The 27100-nt window shown below is 41.4% G+C and overlaps 1 protein-coding gene and 1 long non-coding RNA gene across 6 annotated transcripts in view; both read right to left on the reverse strand.

Moving 5' to 3' along the window:
• The window catches only part of CHST8 (carbohydrate sulfotransferase 8), a 186020-nt gene that overhangs the window by 21356 nt on the left and 137564 nt on the right, over positions 1-27100 (reverse strand). The window lies entirely within an intron of this gene.
• LOC121664404 lies at positions 751-3404 on the reverse strand. Its single transcript, XR_006016002.1, has 2 exons — positions 1877-3404; positions 751-1385 (listed from the first exon to the last, which is right to left on the reverse strand). It is a non-coding gene; the product is annotated as an uncharacterized LOC121664404 (long non-coding RNA).

The raw sequence follows: 27100 nt of genomic DNA on the forward strand, positions 1-27100 counted from the left end.
ACTGAGGAACCCTGATTCACTTGTGTCTTGGGGTGACCTTATGATGTGTATCCCATATCGCTGCCTATGCCCAGAAATTAATTTTTGTGCCTTTCTATGCCTCTAAACTGAGCCTGAAAGGGGGAAGGAAAAAACTGAGCAAAACTTTCTCAAAGCAGTTTGCAGCTCGTTCAAGGTTACAAAAAGATAGCAGGTTTTTTTTTTTTTCCCTAGCTGGGGCAGGGGAGGGAGGAAGCACCCGGCTTGTTTTTTTTCCAGTCAGTTTTTGGCCAGTTTTTTCTTTTTCTTGTTCTCTGGAGAGAGACTGAGAGTTGGACTTTGGATTTCCTTCTCTGGAATTCCGGATTTTTTCCCCTTTTCTACTGGACTGCTTGATTGCTGTAACATCAGAGCACATCGGGAGGACTTTCCACCGGGCACAGAGGGCCTGGCCCCGGCCCAAGCCCCAGCTCCGAGGAGACCAAAGGAAGGACTCGAACACTTTCCCAGGTTTTTTCCTCTACCGCGAAAGATTTTACCATCTAACATTATTTTCCTTCCCATGTGTTTGTTAAATAAATAGTTTTATCTTCTTCACTTTCCTTCGAGGAAAATTTATTTTTTCCCGAACCTGGTGGGGGAGGGGTGGTTGTGCCTTCTCTCAGAGGATATATTTCTAAATTTGCCCAAACTGGAACAACTTGTTATTGAATTAGAGAATTACTGAATACTAAAATAAAGTAATACAAAAACACTGCATCAGGTGAAGAATGCTGTTTGTTTCCACTGTATTTAATTATATTTATCTGTATTTAAAGTCTTCTTTAACAGAAATAAATGTCCAGATATTCATGACATGTAAAATGCTACTACTAGTTCAAAACTATTAAATAAAAACTTCTTCCTTCTATACATCACCTTTATTGAAATTGAGAGACATAGTAATGAACACGATATCCTATATTTTTATAAGAATACTGCTGATTTCATTCCAAGGAAACATTATTTTAAATTAACTACAAGTCTCTTTAGTGTTTTAGAGAGTAAGTTACAGCACTAAGAGCTCAAATCTTGTTAAACACAGTCTAATAAGAGCAAAAGATATTTTAGTTGATTTTTAGTGTCCACATTCAGAGGTAAAAATAGAGAAAGTACACTTACGGCAAAAAACAACATGGAAATAGTAATGTTTTTTTCTTTCTTTCTACAGCAGAAGCTGTTATTTTTAATATACATGAAACACTTCAGGTTTGGAATTTCATATTTTTAAAAAAGTATTCTAGAAGCTCATGCAGTCCATAGCTGGGTTCTGTACTGAAAGCTGAACCAGACAGGTTTTTATGTGGCTCACTTCCTGCTCAGTCAGCTTGTGCAGCACCCCCGTCTCTCGCTGAATTATGGTGAACCTGCAAAGCAGCACGGGCATGAAGGTGCTTGTAATGCTGACATTCATTTCTCATTGATCTTTACAAGAATCATTTTGGTTGGAAACATCCTTTGCAATCACCGAGTCCAACCATTAACCCGGCACTGCCGAGCCCCCCACCAGCCACGTCCTTAACTCCACGTCTTTTAAATACCTCCTGTAACTTTGCAAGCCTATAACTCTTTTAAAAAGCATGTCACTAGATAGATATTGAAAGGAAAATCCTGATGATGGCTCTACAAAACCAATAAAACTGCCTTTATGAGCTTTTATGAAATTTTTTATTGCTCAGAGGGTCTTAGTCTCGGCAGGCAGTGAACCACCTTTAGACACTTAAAACCTGTTTCTCCCAATCATCTCCAGAAGTCATTGCCTCTGTGCTTACAGAACTCCACTCCTGTGAACATATTTGTTTTCTCATCGAAATTTCTGCACATTAAAGTCAAAATACAAAATGTTTAACATATGTACCTACTCCAGTGTTGCTAGCAAGTGAAGAGGTCAATGATGGCTCCTGGAAAGGGAACAAGTTTCTTTGTTTTCAGTACTACAGTAGCTAAGACAGAAAACATTAATTTTCATTAATCACTTCGCTATAAATCTCAGTTTAATATCCGTTTCAGATGTTCTAGATAAATCCTTAACCTTTCAGTTGTTCCCTCTTGTAATTCTGTATTACTGATGCATCTTGGCAGTGACAAATGGCACTGTTAGACCCTGAAACTACTTCTTTTCATGTTCTTCCTCTATGTCTTTTCTTTAGAGGGAGGAGAAAAGAACAGGCCAGGGAAGACAGTTTGAATACTGATGCCCATAAACAGCATCCTTCTTTTCTTTCTTTTTCTCCCCTTCCTCAAACTCTGAGCCTGACTGCAAAAACCAGAAGTTGCCCTCTTAAAAAAAAAAAAGAATCAGTATGTTGAATGATAGAAACCATTTGCTTGTCTGGGTAGGAAATTAAGCAATGTTAGATATCAATTAGTCATTCACAGCTCTGATCCACTCAGTGGGTAAAGGGGAAGGTTGTTTGATTTACTCTGGAATTTCTGGAAAATTCTTAGGAGGTTCAATAACAAACTTTTACTTGCAAAGTTTAAAACATTAAGGTAGAATAAATACTTGGCAAATTTTAAGACAACATCCAAAATAAGGTACTTGACAAACTTAAACTTAGCAAACTCAAACTTAGCCAACTTGAACATATCCAGGCACAACAAGGCACTCAGTAGGACATTGACTGGAACTTCTAGTCTGGTTTACAATATATTCCTAGAAGAAGAAGTTAGGAAAAGAAAGAAAGAAAGAGACAGAAAGGAGAAGAGTAGAAAAGTCACCATCCATGGATCCAGCAACAAAGTTTGATCATTGCAATTTCAATGTCCATTTGTTGAAGTGATGGTGAAAGTGGCCAAAGTCTTGATCCATCAGTGGTGGGGGAAACACAAAGTTCCGTGGGTTAATGCACATTCAGGTTTGGGTGAACACCCAGGTACCTCCCCCGGGGGAGTTTTGCACTGTCTGATGTCACACTGTGGATCCCGGGGCACTTTGGGGGCTCTGATGGTTTATGGCCCCTTCTAAGACATGGCCCTGCCCCTCCTGGCAGCGCAGCTGAGCCAGGCATGGCCCATGCAAGGGGATGGAAACCTCCAGCCCTCTGTGTGCATGTCCCGGGCCTGCCCCGGGCGGGTTCCCAGAGCTGGGCCAGCTGTGTAAGGGAGGGCGCTGCCCTGCTCCAAAGCCCTGTCCCACCTGGCCGGATCTGCTTCCGATCGGCCTCTGCCCTTCCCTGGCTCCAGGCCCGGCTCGTCCCCTCCGGGCTGGGTGCTCCCCCCCGTGCCCCCGGGCGCTCCCTGTGCCAGCAAAGGCCCCGCTGCTTTTGCGGTTGGCCAATGGTTTGAGCCATTAACCTGGAACATTTCAGTCTGTTGGGGTTTTAGGAGTTCTCCTTATTTTCTTTTTCTCTTAAAAGAATTTTCCCCATATATGTTGCCAGGGGGACAAATTACTGGGTGCTTAAGAAAAACAAAAGACCTGGCCACAGAAGGAGGGGTCCATCTGGCTACTCTCTTTCACCTGGGGTTTTCTCCTGTAGGGTGGGGGATACCTTGAGATTTGAACTGGGAAAAGGGGTTGGGTACAGCCACTGGCTGGCTGGTGTTCTCCGCGTTCAGAGGGAGGGGAGGGCTCCCATCGTTGTGGAGGGAGTTTCTTCGCTGCTGCAGGCTTCTGCAGGCTTCTGCAGGCTTCTGCTTTCAGCTGCCTCCCTTCTACCATGAGTGGAGCTTGCTCCCTGGAGCAGCTGTTGCACCGGGACCCTAACACCCCACCTTACTAAAAGAGGGTCCTGTTCACCATCTGCTGGGGTGGCTCAGGGAAAACCCCAGGATTCCCAAGCCCGCTTTTCCTTGCCCCGCTGGGAGCCGGGCTATGGCCGCCCTGCCCCCACCGTTGCTTTGAGCCCTCACTACTCTGTAGCCCCGCACGTCCTGCCTGCCGAGACCTCTGGGGGGTTCCACTGCAGCTCCGGAGTTTGGATACATCTCGTCTGACACCTGGGATTTGTGCTCATCCCTGCCGTTCCAGCCTGCTGTTCCTGAGAGTCCGGGATCGGCTGCCCAGGGGTTTGTGAAGCCTTTGTCCCATCCCTTCCCGGGATCCCAGGCCACCAGTGCCGCGTGCTCCCCGAGCTCGCTCCGGAGTGCCCCGAACTGCACCCGAGGGGAAAGGGCCTGACAGCCTGTCTCGGTTTTGAAAGACAGGTGTCTGCTAAGGAAGGCAGAAGCCCCCCTTGAAGTGGCAGATATAACCCCTTTTCCCTCCAAGTTATTATATTTTGAAATCAAGGGCCTTTAGGCAAAGATGTGGGAAATAGGAATAACAGTTCTTTACTGTTATATATCTATATGTGTATAACCAGTCAAACAAACAGCAATAACTCTGGCAGTAACAGCAAACAATCACAAACCCAGTGCCAGCCTTCTCGGCTGTCAGGCCCTTTCCCCTCGGGTGCAGTTCCGCTCGCAGCCGGCAGGGGCGCTGGCGGCTCCCGGTGAGCAGGGCAGGTGCGATGGTTCCCCCGCGGCTGCAGGGGGCGCTCCGGAGCGAGCTCGGGGAGCAGGCGGCTCTGGTGCCCTGGGATCCCGGGAAGGGATGGAACAAAGGCTTCACAAACCCCTGGGCAGCCGATCCCGGACTCTCAGGAACAGCAGGCTGGAACTGCAGGCTGGAGCGGCAGGCTAGAACCGCAGACTGGAGCGGCGGGGATGAACGCAAATCCCGGGTGGCAGACGAGATGTATCCAGATGGGAGAACCCCACGGAGGCCCAGGCAGGCAGGGCGAGCAGGGCTACAGCGTAGCGAAAGCTCGAAGCAGCAGCGGGGCAGGGCAGCCACAGCCCGGTCTCCAGCAGGGCAGGGAAAGCGGCTTTTGGGGTCCCGGCGTTGTTTCCAGCAGGAAGAAAGAACGGCCAAAAAGAAAGAAGCAGCAGCTCCTTTCTCTGCAGCTTCTCTCTCCAGACGCTCAGAGCGAACTGACCCCACACCCAGGTGTAGACAAAGGAGTAGCCAGGCCCGCCCCACCCCCCTTTTTGTCTTTCTTAAGTACAGCTATTTGTCCCCTAGCAACATGCATATGGGAGAAAATTCTTTTAACAGGAAAAAACTAAGACTAAACTAAAACCCCAACACAGCCGAGAAGGCTGGGACTGGGTTTGTGATTGTTTGCTGTTACTGCCATAGTTATTGCTGTTTGTTTGACTGGCTATACACATATAGATACATAACAGTAAAGAACTGTTATTCCGATTTCCCATATCTTTGCCTGAAAGCCCCTTAAGTTCAAAATTACAATAATTCGGAGGGAAGAGGGTTGCATTTTTCATTTCAAGGGAGGCTCCTGCCTTCCTTGGCAGACACCTGTCTTTCAAACCAAGACACAGTCCCTCACAGCCTTCCAAATCACTTAGGTCCACCAACAAAGCATGCAAAATTCTGAAATAATTAGATTGTCTCCTCAGGAAGGAACTGCCACATGTCACTGCGATCATTTGCAATGAGTTTTTTGTATTCTTGCAATAAAGGGTCTGATAGCATAGCCGGCACAATGAGAAAGTGATGCACACCTTCTTACAGCAACCAGAAACTCCAGAAATCGCTCCTTTTTGCCACATAGGTCTGGGACCTTTAAAAAAGCTGCCAGTTGTCCTGTTGGAGAGAGAACAACTGTGACTGTGAGAGTTAACAGATGTTATGTAAGTAGCTAATTTGAGTTGGACTGGAATTTACTTGAACTCTGAAACTTTTGGGTCTGCCCCAGCTTTGCCACCACCTGATGGGAAGACTGGCAGACAGGTATAATAACAGTTCAATTTTAGGAATAATGTTATTCCAGGTGACAAAGTGCAAATGTGTGGGTAGTTAAACAACAAAGCTCTCTTCCAAAGGACAAAATAAAAAACTGTACTACTTTTTTTTCAGTTTAGATCCAGGTGAAAACAGGATTTTGATTCAAGATTAGAGTGTAAATTTTCATGGAATGAAAACACCAGATTAATTTAGGAAGTTCTCATTTTGGGAATATTCAGTTTCTCTTATAATGGTATTTCCTGGAATAGATATTTTATGACTTTCAGAAGTATCAATATGTTTAAAAAAACCCAAATCAACCAATCCGCCCACTCAGTCTACTAATGCAATATGAAGTGTTTTCATTTTCCTTGTGTATTTCCTGTTGTGAAGAAAACAGTACAGGCAATTAAAAAAATAAGCTAACATGTCAACTCCTATGTATTGTACAAATTTTGTAGCTAACAATATTATTAAAGAGTCATGAAAGAGCATAAAACTGTTAGATATAAATCCTTTAAATATTTTTTTTTAAATGTTATTTGATAGGAAAACGTTTGTTTGGGATAATGGGAGATACATTTCAAAATCTGAGTTTCATGTGGGAAATATCCTTTGTTCCTTGTCTGCTGGTGAGGAGCTGTCCTGATAAGATCTGTGGCCTGAGCAAGCCGAGCCCCGCGCTGGGCTGAGCCCGATGGCTCTGCAGCGCAGCCTGGCACGGCCAGGACAGGGCACGGAGCTGCCCTGTTGGGTCCAGGGCTCCAGCTGCAAGGCTTGGGCTCACCTGCAGGACAGGAGACCAGCACGGTGACCTCTTTGGATGTTTGGAAATGGATGTGAAAGTCATTCAAGAGAAAGGTATCATGGAACAGGGCAAAGAACAGCTCTGGCTTCTCAAGAGAGACCTGTCTGCAGCTGCAGGCACATTTAAAAGAGCTGAGTTCATTCCATGCCTTCTAAGACCTGGCTCCACCCCTAAAGTTCCATGGTACTACCAGCTCAGTCTTGTTTCTGGTTATTGGTTTAGTGGGAATAATCTGTCTTAACAAGCTCTCAAGGGTGCCACAGAACTGTATTAATATTAAGCAAAGGGCTTGGAAATTCCCCATTACAATGTGGAATATAACAGTGAAGATAATGCTTTAATAGAATGGTTTTATTTGTCACAAAAATAATTAATTCTGCAATGTCTCTTTGAACAACTGCATTTTTTTTGGTGCTATTTGTTAAAATATTTAGATTAGATGCTCAAGTGAAAGCCTAAACACGCTGTCATCTTCAGACATACTCAGGCAATTAGAGTGCAGCTTATGTTATTGTTTTATAATTCAGGTCTTGTGAAGTCATAAATTAAGAAACTCATTAAATTTTCAATTGCATTAATAGGAAAATTCAACTTATTAAATTCTTTTGTAAGGCCTAATAGCAAAACATCGGAAATACATCTATTTTTTTTTTCTATCTTTGTTAAATCTTGTTGCCCAGATAACCTTCTTTACCTTCAATATCAGAAAAATAAAGTAATAGGAACATAAACTGTAAAAAATACTCTCTCTTACATGGAGTTTAACCTTAATTCCCTTTGTCACATTTTAAAGAATTTCTGAACAAATTCCATGACTGCCAGCCTTCCCCAGAAATAGCTGCAGGCCTCTCAGCATCTCTGTGCTCTGAGCTTGGAGCTGCTTTGTTCTACCAGCATTATCAAATAAAGACTGATAACACTATTTTTATTTGGCAATGCATGACACAATTTGATGCTATGGGTTGAGCTATTTTAAAATAAGGGTGGTGTTAAAATTATCTCTGTTTTCACTGCAATTGGAAATGGTAAGTGTATGTATTTAATGAAGCTTGCAAATATGAATCTGCTCAGTGAGCTAAGTCTGTACTGGTAGAAATCACTTCATATCCATTAAAGTCACAATGACTGGATTCACAGTTGAGGTGAATTTCCTCACTTCATGAAGCTTTCTCTTTTTTTGTACCTGCTAATGGTTAAAGCCCAAATTATTTGAAAATTAATATAGCTACAGCCAAGCATGTATATTTTTTCCACTCTGTTTTAGTATGTCCATGTTATGACAGTATGAGAACTACAGAAATTCTTCCTTCATCTTAATAGGTGTTGTTGGTGTTTAAATTATTCAGTGGTTATCTGAGCTAGTGCCAAACTGTAGTGAGACAGACAGAGAAATGATCATGAGGAGGCTTGAGATGTTTTGCACATAGTACTCACTCACTAGATAAGTATGTATGAAGAAATAAAAATATTTGTCTAGAAAATCAGGAGACTTTGTTGTAAGAGTGAAATTTTCTATGAACAGTAGACTAACAAGCTTCCTGTTGCCTGCTACCATTCCAAAGAGTGGAAAAGCTGTCTTCCATATCTGGTACCTACCCAAATCATAAGTCTTAGCTTTTTGTCCAATTAACTGTTCAATCTGGGCAAAAAAAAAGGCATAGGGCAAAAACTACTTCTGCATTTTTAAAAGCATTTCTAGGGCATCTCTTTCTGAACTTTTTGCCCAGGTGCACAAGTCCAATCTCCTCAGTGAATCCTAAACCCCTATAGGCTTCGAGCTCTGTCATAGGGACCTATTCAAATTCCCCAGTTGCATCTCACAGCAGGACATTTTCGTAAATGATCTTTTGCCTTACAAAGGTAGGTGATATTTTCAGTATCAGCTCTTCCTATCCCTCTTGCAAGACACTTAGGTATCTAGCTGCAAGGTCAGCTACATTTCTCTTTTTCCTTCCATGAAGCCTAGTAGGGGGTTTTTTGCAGGCAGGAGGAGATGAATGGGTACCAGAGGCATCAGCAGTCTTTTTTGGTGTGTGGGGAACATGGAAGCAGAGCTTCAACTGAAGGATGTCTGTGGGGTTTTATCACTTAAATCTCTAATGCTGCTGCTCCTATAAATGATTTCATGCCAATCAGTGCTCATGGAGTTTAATAAAGCTGTAAAGCCAAATCATAATCTGCTCTGTTCCTTAACTGGGGAACTCAAAATATTGCAGGTCACTGGGAAAGGCAGTATTTCTATTCATGCTTTTATGAGGTGATTTTCCTCTGCCTCTTCTTATGCTAGTGTCACTTGGGAAATGAAGTGAGTTGCCACAAAAATAGGATCAAAAGACACTTTCAAAACATGTAGCAAAATAAAATTAATCAGATTTGTCATTTTGCTACTTCAAGTCTCAATTTTATTAGACTAAATTTATGGTATTTTTGAGTCTGACTCATGGTTTTTGATTGCTCAAGATTGTCAATATGACACATGTGGCATTTCTCTTTTTGTTTATTTTTTCCCTCCTTTTCTATCCCCCCTCCAGACCCAGAGTCTGGCAGGCATGAGTCTGCACGGGTGCACCACATCATCCACTGCCTCTAGCCAGAGCTCATGGTAAAACCAGAATATTGACTTTAGACAGCCTTCCATATCTTCCTCACCTGTTTTAAATAGTTTATGCAAAGGTTTAAAAAAACAAAAGCAAAGCTAAACAACGGCAAAAATCCCCAAACAAAAAAACCAAACCACAAACGAAAAGCCCAGAGTTCTGGTAATGCACTGCCTGTCAGAGTGTCCAGTTTGTTTTCTTTTCCTTGTGTTCCTGTCCAGTCACATAAACCATGAGTCCATAATAACACAGAGCTCTCTTTGACCTGTGACATTCTTTATTCTCCCTCTCCTTATTGGTGTTTACTTTTAACTTGCTTCTCTCAAACTCAGTCAGAACCTTCCTAGTAACTCTTCCTTTTCTCCTGTCACCAAATGTTAATTAATGAATATTATGACTTTCTCTGGGATTCAGTCCATTTTGTTCACAGTAGCCACTATGAGGGTGTGTTCTGCATTTGTGCTGAAATCAGTGTAAAATACAGGGATGTTTTTGTTACTGCTGGGCAGGGCTTACACAACGTCAAGGCCTTTTCTGCTCCTCGCCCCACGATGGAGCAGGCTGGGGGTGCACGAGAATTTGGGAGGGGACACAGCCGGGACAGCTGACCCCAAATGACCCAAGGGTCATGTAAATCTGGGGAACAGGAGGAAGGTGGGGAACAATGGCTGTGATGACGTTTGCCTTCCCAATCACCGCTGAGTGTGATGTGGCCCTGATCTCCTGGCGGTGCTCAGCACCTGCCCATGGAAAGCAGGGAATGAATTCCTTGCTTTGCTTTGCCTGTGTGGGCAGCTTTTACTTTACCTGTTAAACTGTGTTTATCTTGACCGTGGGTTTTCTCCCTTTTATTTTCCAATTCTCTCCCTGGTCCCACCGTGGGTGGGGGAAGTGAGTGATCCTTGTGTGGAGCTTTGTTGCTGGCTGGGGTTAAATCCCAGCTGTGAAGTTCTTTCTTTTCTTGAGAAAGAGGGGACCACCCCCTCACCTCCCAAATTAAAAACACCACAGCAAAACAAAAACCCAAACCAAACCACCAAACAACCAAATCTAATGAATAACTGACATGAAGATGCTGTCTACCCAGTTGAGACTCTACAAAAATTCTGTTTAATCCAATGTAATCTGACTTGCTCTAGGATTTTCTGTAATATTTGCAGTATCAAAGACCTTCTTAGATCACTGTGAATTATATAATGAGGGTTTTGCTTGGCTTCCTGAAGTCTTCAGAGTGACAAGAAAGATTTCAAATGAATTCTGATGGGGTTTTCACGATAAGGTATTTATTCCCAGAGCTAAAGATTGTACCACCCTCAAGATAGACAAGCATATCCAAACACTGGAAGTTGTACATTCATGATAATGAAGATATTCACAGTAAGGAAATAATGGTTGGTAGAATTTCAGCACATTATTCCTCTTTCTGAAATGTGGAAGTTCCTACACAAGGCAGGTTTTGTTGAGTAGGTGGTACCAGCAGTGAAAGGGCTTGCCCTTATTTTGTTTTGAACCGGAATAGCTCAGTCTGTGGCAAGTTGTTCTTCTTGTTGGAAGCTACAATCCTGTTTGTAGTTCCAGGCTTGCAAATATCACTTCTGCTTGCTGTTATTTGGAGGGGTATAATAAAAATTGACATACAATGAAGATCACCTGGCTCATGCTCACGGGAATAGGATTTCACAAAGAAATGTGGAATTTCATGTAGATATGTGATCCGCATTGAAGATGTACTTAAGTTTGTTTTTCCTAATCAGTGTCCTGATTAAAACTGTTTTCTTTGGTTTCATTTAAGCATTTATCTTTACATTATGTCGATATAACTGAACAATGTGGTTAAACTACCTGTAGATCTGTGCAATGGTTTCTTAAGGACAGTTTGTTAGAACAATAGGTTCTGGCTTTTCTGTTTTTTTCTATTGTCAATTGGAATAATAAGTTTTAGTGTAGCTTTCCACTGACTGATTTGAACAACCCTGCTGCAATAAAGCATATTAAATAATTTCATTAACCTTGGCCTAGACTTGCACTAAGAAGATCCTTAATTGGGCAAGTGCAGCACAGATGTGAGGTCTATGATTACTGCAGCTATGCCACTCTTCTGGCAATGCGTCATTTTTAATGTGACAGCTGTATTCCAGCAATCAAGGGTTACAGCTTCTGGCAGTGTGAAGTTCTCATTATGCCATTTCTACTCTGCAGTAAAATAATAATTTCAAAGCAAGCTGCTTCCATCTCTTCCCTAACCTGAGATCAGAAGTCCTCCTGTTTATTTTTTTCTGACTTTTCATCTAATCATTATCTGCAGCAGCTGGGTTTGTGTTTAAAAGTTAGTGTTCTGAGATTGACCTAAGGTATATTACTTATTAAAAAAAAGGTGTTTGAATATTCAAAAATACATAAAAGTAACAAATAAAAAGCTGTTCATAGTACATTTCTCCTTTGAGCAAATGAACTGGGAACTGCTTAAAATCATGGGAGATTTTCTATACATAATTGTCATATACACATTATTTTTATGAACTTGTCTTCCAGTTGCTCTACGAGCTATTAAAATGAACACTTTATATAATTTTTTTCATGATGAGAATTTAAAAATAAAAGCCATAAAGTATCTTGAGAAATCGCCACAGCAAAATCTGAATGGTTTCACTTGAGACATTTTAAGAGGAATATTTTTATTTTTCTTTATCCTGAGATAGTGAACTGTCTTTGAAGCTGGATTGGCAAACAAGTGAATTGATAAGAGGTTTTCTGCTGCTATAATCAAACTTGCTCACATTTGCAGAGGTCAAAGGCTACCCCTTGGTCTACTTTCCCCCTTCCCATTTCTGAGATTGTTCTGGGCACCTGAGCAACAGCTGAAGGAGGGCAGGTTTGGTTTTTTTAATGTCATAGATCCCAGAATCAGGTAGTCCCAACTAAATGGCAAAGTAATGCAAAAAAGCATGAAACAATTCTAACTGCATGACCAAAAATAAACCCAGCTTTTCTGGGACTAATAACTACAGTTGGTGACAGCAACTGCAATGGAAATTAGAAAAGCATCTGTCCTGGGTGCTGTTGTGAAGCCGCTTTATTCCCTCACCGTGCGCTCGGTGCCCAAGGCCGCTGTTTCTGTAGGATGGGCCCGGGGCCGGAGCCGCGGAGCCGAGGGGCCGGTGAGCGGCTCCAGGGGCTCGGCAGGCTCGGCAGGAGTGTGCTGGGAGTGCTCTGCTGCTCTTCTGAGTTTCCTTTGTGTTCCAGCTAGCTGGGAAAAGGTTCTGTTGGGTTTTTTCTTGTTCTTCTTTCCCTTCCTTCCCCTTGCCTCACTGCCTCCCTTCCCTCCTCGCTGGTCCGGGGAGCCTGTGGGGTGGCCCCGGCTGGTCTGAGCCCGGGGGGCTGTTCCCTCTCCGGGAATTTGTTGTATTTTGAGGGGTTTTTTTATCCCATTGTACGCTGTTTTGTTTGTGTGTTAATAAACAGTTTGGTTTCTTTTTCCCACTTTTCACTTCTTGTGACCCATTTGTCTCATTGATGGAGGAAAAGGGGAGGCCCTTTTCCCTTCGGGGGAGACACTCACTCCAGAGTGTTTCCTCCTGAAGATTTGTCTCAAAACCCGAGACAGCATCTTGTGAAGAGAATCACTTTTCATCAACACCTGATTTTTAATAAAGCAGTGCTGAATTTTAATTTGTAATTCAATTTCCTTAATGCATGCATCTTGTGTAACCAAGAAATCAATATCAGATGGATGTATGGTTTTTGCCTCTCTATTTTAAAGGTCATGTACTAATTCAAGCAGCTATAAAAATTAACATATTTCAGTAATTTTAGACTAGATAAGATTTCTCTGCAGCCTTAAGAAAACTATACTGACATGCTTTTGGCAGCAGAATAGGATGATACGTTGCTGCTATGAGACAAACCAAATACAGAATCTTTATTAATAATCCTGTTAATGTCTCATCTAATGCAAGGGAAATGGTAAATAAATTATGGCTTTAACCCACTGCTGAGCTTCCAATTACTATTTTTCTTCCTATCTACTTCCAATATATCATTTTTTTAATATGACTGAAATGTTCTAACAATCAAGGCTTAGGATCCTAACAGCATGAAGTCCTCATTATGTGATTTCTGCACTACAGTAAAATAATGATTGTGAAGCAAGCTGTTCTCCATGTCACACTTAGAGAATAACTCACAAGACTACCCATTTACCAGCTTCTGGTTATGGATTCAATTACTTAATGCCTTGGGTTTGTGGATGTTGGAATCATGTCATGCATCTGTCTTGAGCTGCACCATAAAAAGCATTCAAAGTGAATAAATTACAGGTGATGTTCCCCAGAAGCACTCTGAGGTTTTTGCTTTTTCCCAAAGCTGTTCCAGGTTTTGTCTTCTAAAAGTTTAATGAAGGGTTTCATAAACCATAAAAAAGCCCACTAGAATGTCATGACCTTCTTTCATTTTTTGATTCTGTGCAAAAATTTCTGTTTTCCACAAGTAACAGGGAGAAGAGTATTTCACTTGAGAGTCAGCATTTAACTGGTATGTTCTAGTCCCAAATACATATTAAACAGAACTGTAGAGGTAAGTAAACAGTATTTTAGATGCCTGTGCAGGTCTACGTAAAGAGAGATTTTATTTTTCCAAACAAAAGTTCTGTGTATCAGATTAATATGTTTTGCCTCCTTCAGTCTGCATTATAAAATTGGCAAGGAGATGAAATCATAAATACTTAATTATTAGCAAGTGACTCTTACAGCTGCTATATATCTGCTATTTCTTGTATTAAATATATATCAGGGGAAAATTCAGGGTGTCTGAGTGTACTTCATCTGACCTATAGCCCTATTATTTTTCTTCCTGTTACTATAAAATGAAGGCATGCATTTATGTAAGGCTTATTTGGCTGACTTCAGCAGCCTGCCAAGTATTCCCTCCTGTGTCAGACAGTGCAGTCTTGAATTCAGGACCATGCTTGTTTGCCTGCAGTCCTGGGGTGCCAGGATTAGACCTCATACATGGACTGCATTAATAACTCATTTGCTCTATAAAATGAGGTTTACATGCTTCAGAAAATGGTGGCTGTTCTCCCAAAGGGTGAAATAGATGAAGAATTTGTAGATGTACATACATCGTTTTGACACTCCTGCTGCATGTGAAACGTGTGCCTGGTGGGTACAAAGTGGGAGATACTAAAACACCTGAGGAGTTTCTAGTCAATGTGTGCAACTTCCTTGCTTTTGAGGCATTGTACCCATTGGCAAGAAAAGAATCTCAGTAAAGTGATGGCTTGCTCAGCTCCAGACAGCAAAGTGTGGATCAAAGGAGACTGGCACTCAGGTGTGACACTTGCAGTTAGGTACTTGGGTGTGGGGTTTTAACAAAGATAGGTAGTGACATTCTTGTGTGCTTTTTTTTCCTCTCCCTAACTGCTCTGTTTTTGTAGCTTTCCAATTGTTGCTCTCCTGACCTTTGTTTGACACCCCTGTCTTACAGGATCATTAGAGAACAAAAAGATACAGTTTCATGTATCATTAATTCCTTACAATGGTGGTGTTTTATCTCATCTCTCGATACTGTTCCTTCCAGTGTTATAAAAAAACCTAGGCCTTTTCAGTCCCATTTCACTTACCCCTCCAAAAGGGATGGATGTTATAACCAATTTTGTACCCCATGGCTAACACTGTGCTCCAGCTGCATTCCTTGTGGCAGTATCAGTGAGGAATTGAGTGGCCATGTTCTCATTTGGCTGTGCTATTGTAGTTAATAGAAGAACATATGTATGGGAGCTAATAGGCAACCTGTTCTAGAGTCAATGCCTACAAAATCATTACCTTGCAACCTACTGAAAGTGTGAGAGTTGTCTGCCACACCTTGGTCTAGGGAGTGTTTTTTACAGTAAACACACTGGGCATCCATTTTAATGTAAATTACTTAATTCACTAGGTATTACAGATATACAGAAGGATAATATTTAGTGGAAAATGAGCATAGAGAAAAAAGAATGAAAGGGTTCTAGGTACAAACAGACTCAATAGAATGGGAGAGAAATAGAAAGGGTTGTGAGTGAGGTAGCTGGATTTCATGTGATTAAAGAAACTGGGAGGTACCGAGCCTGGCAGGACAAGACACAGAGAAAGGCTGTAGCATCATCTTTTTTTTCTCAAAAGCTTATGGTGTATCATTGTTATAGACAAATGTAGTTGTCTATAATATGTCTGATCCAGTTGGAGACTGGATCACTGCATTCCCTTCTCTTCCGCCGGGCTGCATCAACTAAGTTCTGAATTACTGCAGCCTCTGCATGGGTTTCTGAAAGCCTTGCAGCAACAGGAGCAGAACTGTTCTTGACCCAGTGAGCAGCCATTTTCCAAGGAAGAAGCTCATATGGCTTCACTGATAGAGGCAGCAGCTGCAAGAAGAGTCAGCTGCCTGCAGATGCCTGGGGACCTTTCAACAGGACAGGTGAGATGTGTCTTGTGGCACAAGAATGAGGAAAATGGGATATAGAAATACAGAGAGAGTGTGTCACAAGTGGAAATTCTCTGAGAAGTTGGCTGAGGTCTGGGGAGCTTCAGGGCATGTTACAGTCATGGTGACTGTGGAGAATTTTTAGCTAGATAAAATTCTGGGAGCAGAAAAGTGTGGGGTTGGCTACCCATAATTGTCCCAGGAGATTACCTTTCTCTGCTTTTCCTCTACTGCTTCCTTGCTGATATTGTTAGAAACATGGCAAAGCAGCCACTCCTCTTCAACCCTGTTTTGCCTTCCCAAAATTTTCCTTTATGTTACAGGTTATTTAAAATCCACTTTGAAAAAAAGCTACTGGTGTTCATCACTATCCCTCCATCCCTGTCTATAAACAGTCTGTCAGAGGCTGCAGGTGAGCAGGGAGAGTTCAGGCTCTGCTTCCCTGGGGTGGGATGGTCAGATGCCACCCAAACCTGTGCCTTTGCCTTGTAGGATGGGGGGTTATGAAGCTGAGGGGCTTTTCATCTTGACTGTTAGGACTGACAGAAGTGTGATGTGATGGGTTGCTGGGGTTGTTTTCAGTTCTCATTGCTGAGGTCAATCTTTTCCCATCCTTTCTTTGTGGTGGCCCCTCACACCAGGAAAGCAAAAGCTGAACTGAAGGGATATGTTGGATAGTTGTGTGAATTGGTGCAGATATTAATTTAATAAAGAAAAGTCTCTACTTCAGTCATGGCCCTCAGTGTGTCTTCTCTATCAAAGTCAGTGATTTCCTGTAGATTTTTATAGTCATCCTCCAAAGCTTAGAACAGAAAAAGAATCATTGCTGTGATGGGTTTGGGAAAGGATAGTGTTCTCTTAAAACATCATAGAATAGCAATTAACTTAATTGCCTCTATAGTTCACAGAGATACTTTTTGTTTGTTCCTCACTACAGGAATACAATTACATGATATATGATATAATGGCTGTTTTTCTGAAGCCATGATGCATTGGCACCAGATTTTTATCCACGGTGCTTTAACTGGCTCATACAGTAGAGCTGGCTGTTGTTCTACAGCCAGAACTCAGTGTGAGGAACACTGGCTGTATGAGATATACCTGGCTGCTGAGCTGAGAATTATAGGTCAAACTACATTGTGCACCTAACTAATGTCAAAAAACCCCTCAAAAGTTCAAATAAATGGGCCATTTATTGCAAGACAATCAAGAGGCAGAATTGTGAAGGCTAACATTTACAAAACCCCAGCTTGCTTTAATAGTTCTACACCTTCTAGAAAAAACCTTGGGTTTCCATTCATATACTGCACTAGAGCTTGTCTCTTTTGTGATCACTATCTTCTTTCAAAATAGGAAAGGCATTATTGTGGATTCACCTAAATGGAATGCTTGCTGGAGTGACTGTTATGGACTCAGGAATCTGTTATACCCCCAAATTAAATTCTAACTATCTATGTAACATATCTTTAGTGTTGTTGTGTAACACTCTGTAGTGTGAAGCATATGAAGTTTCGCAGACATAATTGCATTTTTATTGTCATATGCTGCTAGCTCTTCAACAATCTCTTTGCATCCTCTAAGTGTCTGCAGTAATTCTGTTTTTAAAAATAATCTTACATTTGGGTAGTCTTAAGGCTTTAAATTGCATAATGTTCGGAGTACTTTGCAGAACTGTTACCATAAATATGCAGAGACCTTTTCTTAGTCAATAAAGAAACCCAGTGAGCATGTGTGTGTATATATGAGTTTTCTAACTGCAGAAACATTACATGTACCACCAGAGTAGAAAAGGCTCTTGAACTGTTGCCCTTGCATGTTTTGTTCTACAGCTGAACATACTATTAAATCAATCGGGGCAACAACATTTGATGAGACCTATTGAACGTAGAATTTTCACAATGGAACTGCACAAATTTATTTAGCACAAGCATCTCTTTAACTGTTAAACTGTGAATAAGTGTGTGACCTCTGCTGTAACACTGGTACCTGCATAATGAGATTGATAAAATCAGAAATATTAACTGGAATAAAAAAATGCAAGAGGGATATATCTGCCTGAATCCAGTCTTTGCTTTAGCCTTCCTGAATGCTTGGTGTCAGAGTGTAGTTCATTGCTTCTCAGTTTAGAGGGGTATGTTAGTGCTGTTTAGGGCTTCTGGAAGAGGCTGCTGCCCCATGGATAAACCACAGGAGAGCCACTCCACTGGGCTAAGTGTCAGTCACAGAAAGTGAAAACATTAACTAGAAAGGGACAGATATTTTGCAGGGCCTGTGGCAATAGGACAAGGGGTAATGATTTCAAACTAAAAGCAGGTAGATTCAAACTAGGTGTAGGGAAGATATTTTTCATGAGGAAGGTGGTGAAACAGCAGAACAGGTTGACTGGAGAGGGGATGGCTGCCCCATCCCTGGAACCATTCAAGGTCAGGTTGGACAGGGCTCTGTGAAGCCTGAATTCATTGAAGACGTTCCTGCTTATTGCAGGGGGGTTGGACTCGATGACTTTTAAATGTCCTTTTTGACTCAAGCCCCTGTATGATTCTGTGGCAGACAAAAACATCAAGGTGTGAGACGGGCAAGTGGGCACTGCAGCAGGGCACGAGTGTCCTGGCAGCCACCCCACGAGCCCAGCTCCCAACTCCTGCGGGCAGCGGTGTGGGAAATCCCTTTCAGGTACACTGTAGGTACTAAACAAATCACTGGCAGTCCTTTTGCTCGAATATTGAAGTTAGCCTGTCGTAACATTTGCCAAAATTTCTCTTGAAACCCTGTGGATTTTATAGATTATAGATTATAGGTTACAGATACTCTAAGATAAAAATGCCACACAGTTCCCTGGAAAAGGGGAAGTTTGCAGTTAAAAATACTTTGTGTTTAATGTTTGAGCCAAATGCAAATATATTAACAGTGGAAGGCTCTGATTTGGACAGGATGCAGTTTTCCACCTCACAGTATTCGTGTAAATTACTTTTTAGGAAAAGTAATTTGTAGAAGACTTTTATCTTCTGATCTATAGCAAGGGGAAAGGCAAAGAAAACTACCAAAGGGGCCTAAATAAAACTAAAATAATGATAAAAATGAAGAAAAAACCCCAAATGTTTACATTTATGATAAATGTTCTTAGTCAAAATAATCATTATAGGATTTTTTCAGGGACACCATTCTGTTTCTGCGATGTAAAGAAACACCAAAAGCTTCCATCTCACTGATGGCTATGCAGTACTGCTAATTGTAGCAATAATTTCTCTGCTGAGAGTGTCTGTATGAAGCAGAAACCATTTAGATGATTTCTTTTAGGCCAGTGAACCTCCATTTGATGGTAATAATTTTTTGTTTGCTACAGCCCTGTGCTGGATTCAGCAACCTGTAGATGAAAGGCTCCATATCCCATGGCCAGTCCCCTGAGTTAGCCCGTCCTGGCCTGTTTTTCTTCTCTTCTTCAAGCAGCCGTTTCTGCCTCTGGAGTCATTGACTAAAACAAGCAGCAAAGAAATCATTTGGTGGTTCGTCTTTCCACTTGGGTTCAGTGATCAGGATCACAACAGAAATAAGTGTATTGAACCGAAAGGGCCTTTCTGCTTTTCTTAAATGTTCTCCATGATAGAAGCATTACACAAATGCTGTGTATTCCAATTAAACTTAAACAGCAGCTCAAGCAGGGAGCAACTGCTGTGCACTCACAGGATAAATCAGCTTTCCTACTGAGCTCCACAGCATAGTAAAAAAAGGGAAATCCATTTCAGCAACCTCCATAAAACACAGATGCATTTTCTTTCTGTCTTTCTTAACATTATTATGTAGCTTTTTATTTTTTGTGGGCGCTGAATACCTATGAGTCCATGTGGGGTCAAAATCCTTTTAATTTCAAAGAGTCCTAAACAGCAGTATCATGTCTGCTCCATGTTTTTCGGGCAGATGATGGAGCATGCTGGGCTTACCAGCTTTGAGGTTTAGTTCTACTCCAGATTCCCTGTGGGGTGTTAGGCAAGTCATTCTTTCCTGCAAATGGAAAGAATAATGATTGTTTTGCTGTTTGGCTCTGCTTCTGCCTCAGGCAGAAAATCTTTGGGCCAGATATATTTTTTTGAGCTGTTTAACCCACTCTTACTAACTGAGACCTGAACTGTATTCCAGCTGGGAAGGGCTATCGAGGGAGCTGAACCAAATCTGGTTCATTGTCACCATGTTAATTTCTATCTGAGCCATAACTGCACCTGAGCCTGTGAAAATTGGCTCATTTATGAATAGAGAGAGATCCAGTTTGAGTATCTGATTATATGGAAATATCTACAAAGACAAGCCCCCACTGGAAAACCCCCAATGTACCAGCCACAATCATTGTAGCACTGTTGGACACATTTTAAGATAAAAGGTGTTTTATATGCTTAGCAGAGCAGTCCCGTGCTGCTATTTCTTTCATGGAGCATCAACAAAATGCACTTTTCAGTTGGCCAGCTACAAATACAGGAGTCACCCTTGGATATGTTTCCATTTGCCTCCTGCTGCTGTGCTGAGGATGATGAGGCAGAGCCTGAACTGGCACTGGCTTGTGCTGGGCTGTGGCCAGTGTCCTCACAGCCAAGGGCCCAGCCAGCTGTGCCCTCCTGTGGTCCCCAACCTGACCAGAAAGAGAACAGATTTAATTAAAGCTATCATGGAAGTAGCACTGCATAATATCTTACCCTGAGTGAGAGCCAAAGCCCCATTTGGTGGAGATCAATGTAACTTCATATCTTTGAAATATATAGTTTTCCATGTTAAATGTAATAACTGAAATTTCATATCAGCAAGCCTGGTTGTTCCAGGCACAAAATGAAAACCAACTCTGTATTTACTGAGATAATTTCTGTTGTCTGAATCACTTTATAGATACATGTAAGAAAGCCTGATGGAATGAATTATAGTCATAAAAAATAGCAAGAGTAACACACATTTCAGGTTTTTATGTTGTATAAAGGAAGTCTTGATAATTCAGCTTGACAAAACCCACTTTTTTCTTTTTTTATTTAAGTTTTATCTTTCATTGCCTATGAAACAGAGATGAGGACAAAGAAAGATATTAACAATTAATTTCCCTGACTCAGAATAGGAATGATTGTGAGGCAGTAGGATGCCCTGTGCACTGCAGAAAGTGGGGAGCAATCAACAGCAATGAAATTTTGAAGGTCTGTAATTTTACAGAATATATTGTGTGCAGCTTTTGCAGTAGGAGGGAAAGTTCTGAAGCATCCATTAGTTCTCACTAATTGCCAGATTATTTCTCCCGAGGCACACGAGTAGCATAAGAAATCCCCAGTGCTGCAATGAACTAACAGAGGAAGTTGCTACCTCAGAGAAGGAGACAGTAACAGACTTTGGAAAGGGGACATCTGCTGTATTTTTTTTCACATATACCTTCTTGGTAAGCTTTAGAGATGATCATAATGGCCATACCTGACATAGTAATCTCTTAGAAAAATTCTACCTTTCCAAGAAACAGAAAAATAAATGGGCATTAAAGGTTTTAAATTCTATTTAGGAGAGTTAATATTACACAATTGAAAACATTTTCATTTGCTGTTATTTATGATAAATCAAGAAGCAGCAATATTTTTGAATTGTTAATTAAGTTGGTGTTTTGGGCATTTCAGGTGATTTCTGCTAACAAGAGTTTTCTCCAAATTTCACGTGCTGTTGATAAAGTGGGCCATTGTTTGAAAAAAAGAAGAGATTCATGTCTGCCTTAAACAGAATAAAAGGTGTCTGAAGATTTTGAATGAGTGTAATTAGCCAGTAGCCCTAAAGTAGAATTACTTTTTGATATGTAGTTATGAGTCTTGTGTTGTGTTTTATGGAAGTAGGAGAAAAAAGGGAATAAAGCCAACATAAGACAAAAATCTGAAAGCAAACATACTGCTGCAGGATGAGTGTTTACAGGAGAGCTGTCAGATAATGGTGTTGAGTTAATTATAAGCAAGCCTATGAATTTTCTCTTTAAAGTATACAGCACCTTGGACTTGAAATGCAATTTATTTCCTGCTGATATCTTATAGCAGAATGGTCTTTTGCAAAGAAGAAATACTTTAAAAAATATTTAAAAGTTGGTTTGTTGAAACACCCTAAATACCACTGAGAGATTATTTTTAATTAGAAATGTATGAAAATTAAGTGAAAAATCCCAAGCCAAATTTTAGATTTAAATTCCCCAAGTAAACTGTTCCTTGTTTGACTGGAAAGAATATATTTTCCAAAACCAGCTGGTTCTGTGCTTCAGACATACTGATGTTCAACTTGGAGCAGATGTAATGATTTTCCAGCAGTTTTTCTGGAGTCTTTTCATTCCCAAAGTCCATGGTAGTTTTTTAGGTGGTCATTTTCAAGACCTATAGGAAATGGCTCCAGGTGCACTTCATTGTTTCTGGCTTTTGAAGAGGTGAACTTTTGTACGGCAATTTGTTACATTTGTTTCAATACAAGCAACTCCTTTAAATGCTGTTGATATTATTTCTAGAATACTGGGGTTTCCAGACACAGTCAAATATGGGGCCACTCTCTACAAACTTTGCTGTCTAAGAGAAAACTTGGAGACAATGGAAACGATGAAGGCATGGAAAACATTCACTGCATAACTTTTTGTTCCCAAGCTGAAAGAGAAATTAATTAACGATAAAGCTTGACAGTGTTTGTAAAGCTTGAGCTCTTCTGTTGAAGGCTGATATTTTTCATTGTCTTGCACCGTAGCATCTCCAGAAATACCCTGTGAAATAGGAGAAGTCAGCTGGCAGCCACGGTGTCAGCCCAGTTTCATGGAGAGCTGTCGGGATGGCAGGAGGTCACAATGTGCTGGAATCAAAAAGACATCCCAAGCTGGTTTCCTCTTTCCTTTGAAGCATAACGCATCCTGCAGCTGTCAAAAACACACAATCCACTCTCAGGAAGCAGAGATGATGAGACTAAAATGCTTCTGGTTTGAGAATTAAAATACCATAATTAACTGTGTGTGTTATGCAGGCCATGTGTTACTGACTATCTATACTCTTACTGGGTCCATTTATTAGTAGGAAAAATTAAACATTTTTAAGGTTTTATTGATTTGTTTTCATTTGAAACATTCTTTGCATCTCTTCTAATTATGAATTGAAATGTGCTGGATATAACAATGGAATAAAAGGCCTTCTGTAAATGTAATGATATTAATTTTAATTTATCCAGTTTAACACAAGATTTTTCCCAAGGATTAGATAGCATTCTTTTTAATGATTTGAATAATAACAGTTGTTTCTACTAAACAAAGTATGATTACTGTTATGCCTTATTATTATTTTAAACAAATACTGTGTTTTCTACTGGTTTAGGAACAATTACAAGAACAAGGATTGTAGTCACACGATCAAGTGCCAAATGTGGATGCTTTTGCACATTTGAAATAATTAGAGCTGAAGAGAGACTCTTCTTCTTAGAGAGACTGTAATTTTACAAGAATTATATAAATAGTGTTTTGGTATAAGTGAGATATTTTTATAAATTCAAAGTGTCAATTTTTTTCCCAATTATTTGCACAATTCATCATTAGAGGCTTTTGAAATTAAGAATTATTTTTATCAGGGAAAATTGAAACCTTTTTTTAAGACTGAGAAGGACATTTTGATGATTTTGGCTGAAATTTTTCTAGCAAGAGAGACACAATTTGAAGCATTTCACTCTTCACTAGGCATTATTTTTCCAATTGTTTAGTGAACAATTCATATTGAAATAGATGGGATGAGATGGGCTGTAAAAAGTTTGTATGGACAGACATGGTGATAGTTGTGTCTGAATAATAAAATATCATTTATGTTCCTTCCTCTGCTTCTGCTGGTTGCAAATACGTTGTGCTGTAGGCACCATGGTCAACCTTAATTCAGTTGATAGATGCAAAGTGATTTTGGTTTTAATTTTTTTTTTTTTAAGAATTAAAATGCAATCTATACCTCAGTATCTAACATATGAATACATTGAAGTGTCAGCATTAACTGTGCCATTCCATCATGCAGCCTTGTGACCCCAGCTCGGCCAAGGGGCCCTCCAGCCATCGGGATTTCCCAGTCAGGCACTTCTGACCTGCTGGGTTCCAGTCTCTGCAGTTTGTTGAGTGGCCAAATCTGAATTACAGCACAGTTGGGGTAATAGTTATGATTTCTAAGTGCTAAACTGTGATTCATTTCCGTAGCTAAAACACTGTATGTTTTACCTGTAAATTCAGAGTCTACTCGAGAGATTTCAGAGCAAAGAAAAGATTTTCTTAACCTTGTGGCAGATGTGTATTTTGGCTTCTAATTACTATCTGCACTGCAAAATAGCCTTGGATGAGGTTTCTCATCCTTCCCTTGCCCTGGATCCCAGCCAGTGGAACTGCCCAGGATCATGGTTCCAGGCTGGCTCCCCTGCTCTGGCTTCTGTAGATTTTTAGGGGGAGCAGCTTAAGATACAGAACTCAGTTGTCTTCCATGAAGTTGGTAAGAGCTTTAGTTCAGAGATGATATTTAACCCCCATTGGATAGGACTCTACCCAAGTAAATTCACTGTATAAAAATGAGGGACAGATTCAGCAGACATTTAAGTTGTTGGCTTCCCACTGACTCTAGTTTTCTATGTTTTTTCTTGTCTCTTTTAAGTTTTCATTTATGTAGGAGGGTGTCAATACCAACTACCAACAAGCATGCTGGGCTGCAGGAACATTTAAGTGGTGGTTAAAAGTCAAAAAAAGGTAGGACCTTCTGTGCAATTGCCATGCATTGTGCTCATCATTGTGAGTACTGAGTCTTGGAATTTGTATGTTGAGACAGTTCTTGAAGGAAGACTTTTTAAAATATAAAAACTCTTTAGTTTTGATACTTGTAAAACAGTATTTTTTCTCTCTTTTACTAAATACTTTCCTTCAAGGATTTTTTCGTATTCTTTGATATTGTCATTTATAATTCTACCTACCAAGGCACTGTGATCTTTAATATCTATTAACATCTAGTCACTGCAAGACTGCCTTAGTGTACTAGATCTCAAAAAAATTTGCCAGTTATTAAATATCTATCACAAGGGTAGACATAACCCTTAATTAAAGCATAAAGGAAAACAATAATTTGCTAGTATTTAGAAAAATGTTTATAATAGGCTGACATGCTCCAGTTTTGGAGTCAAAAGAAATGAAAAGAATCCTGCTTAACTCAAGGTTGCAGAAGAGAGCATGTTAAAAAGGGTTTGTTTCTGAAGTGTAAGGCCAAACTGTTTATGCTGTTTAAATGCTGTTTAAACTTTGAAAGGCTGAATTGTCTAATATGTTTTGCACTTCCTGGGTGAGCCTCTTTAGACTTTGTGCCAGTTCTTGCTTTTCTGACACTCAGGCCCTTGCAGCAATGTTGGGAATTTTAATGTGCCATGGCTCACAAAAGAGTCCAGTAAAACTGTTAGAATACAGTTGGACTGGCAGACTTTCTGTTCTGTTCTGTGTTTACATCTCTTGATTTATATGATTTCATGACTGACTCTGCTGACTCCTTAAAACAGCATGGGTGAAAATTTAGTTCTGGACTGACTTACCAATGGATTTAACTGGGGATGGTTATGTCTGGAAGAAGAGCATCGATTGTCTTGGAAAGGTGAAGGACAAAAGGAGAAGAATCTACAAAGTGATTTATTTTTGAAATTAACCCTGTTGATGAAGGCATAATGGTTAGCTAGTCAGAGAGCTGTTGCTGAGTACGTTTAACTGGTGTGGTGCCATTGGAACTGGTGTTTGCCAGCACCAGGTACTGCTGGATGTACTGATCTTGTGTGAGTGGAAGGCAGCACATCACCACAGCAGCACCAAACTGCAGCTGACTGTCCCTTTCTTGGCACTGGCAGGAGACCAGCAGGCATTCATCTGGAGTGCTGTGTCCAGGTCTGGGCCTCCCCATTTTGGATGGATGTTGAGGTGCTGAAGCAAGTCCAGAGGATGGCAACACAGCTGGTGAAGGGTCTGGAACACAAGTCCTGTGAGGAGCAGCTGAGGGAGCTGGGGTTGTTTAGCCTGGGAAAAAGGAGGCTCAGGGGAGACCTTATCACTCTGTACACATCCCTGACAGGAGGGTCAGCCTGGGGGGTTTGGTCTCTTCTCCCAGGGAACAAGGGACAGGACAAGAGGACACAGCTTAAGCTGCACCAGGGGAGGTTTAGGCTGGACATTAGGAAGAATTTCTTCACAGGAAGAGTGACTGGGCATTGGGATGGGCTGCCCAGGGAGGTGGTGGAGTCACCGTCCTTGAAGGTGTTTAAGAAAGCCTGGATGTGGCACTCAGTGCCATGGTCTGGGTGACAGGGTGGTGTTGGGTCGTAGGTTGGACTTGATGATCTCCAACCTGGTTGATTCTGTGATTTCAGTGATGGGTGTAGGACATTGAAGAAAATGGATTATGGCAAAATTAATCAAAACTGCGATATAAACTCTACCAACTTCTCTGTCCCAGAGTGAATAAGCAGCATCCTGACATCATTTGACCAACATAATTTGGAATTTGGTGGGAAGTATAAATCTGAAAGTTAGTGATGGAAATACTAGTGATGGATTATCGATAAACTGACAGTACTTTGCAAGTCTGCTTAGAGATCTGAAATGATGTAATTCCAGAAGGATGGATTAGTAGTCGAAACTTAGAAAGTATATGAAAATGTAATTCATCATAAGAGTTTTCAGCTCTGTGTATTTTGCCAGTAAAAATTTTTGTGTGTGTAAATGGCATTAGTATTTTCCAACATTCAAATCAGTAGGAGATAAAGATTAATTTATTAATTATTATTTAAGTATTTATGATTTTGTGTCATGGGTCTTCATTTTGCATTGTGATCTGACCTACCTGGACATTTTAAGTTGCATGTTAGTCTTGTTCTGGCCTTAAAAAAAAGGTAAGAACATTGTTTTTCTTTGCCTACCCTGATCTGTCCGAGCCTTCCTCTTTAAATACATTTCTGACAACTGCTGCTGCTCACCCGGCCCTGGGACATGCCCACGCGTGTCCGCACTTGTGTGTGCCATGGGCTCTGAATCCCCTTTGTTCCGAGCGCGGGTAAAACTCGAAAGCAGCACGGACGCCCCCGAGCAGAGTCCGACTGGCTGGCTACCCCGGGCCCACCCCTGCTCGCCCCTTTCCCTTCCCCCGAACACTGAGCGGTCCGAGCGCGCTGCGCCTCCTCGCTCCTGCCTCCCTTCTGTGGGCGGCATCTCTCGTCTCTGCCGGGACGGGAGGAATGAAGAAAACAGGGATGCAGGCACGGAGTCTGGGCTGTATTTCTACTCTTTGCTCTGCTTCTGACATGAGCTTTACAGCTGTCGCTTGCCGCGTTTCGGAGCCGCTGCGGTGCCGGATCGCCCGTGCCGCCCGTGCCCCCTGTGCCCCCTGTGCCCCCTGTGCCCCCTGTGCCGCCCGTGCCCCCTGTGCCCCCTGTGCCCCCTGTGCCCCCTGTGCCCCCTGTGCCGCCCGTGCCCCCTGTGCC

The sequence above is a fragment of the Corvus kubaryi genome, unplaced genomic scaffold (genome assembly GCF_017639235.1).
Source record: "Corvus kubaryi isolate FWS band 111438036 unplaced genomic scaffold, C.kubaryi_AGA036_p1.0 37300, whole genome shotgun sequence".
NCBI classification, from domain to species: Eukaryota; Metazoa; Chordata; class Aves; order Passeriformes; family Corvidae; genus Corvus; species Corvus kubaryi.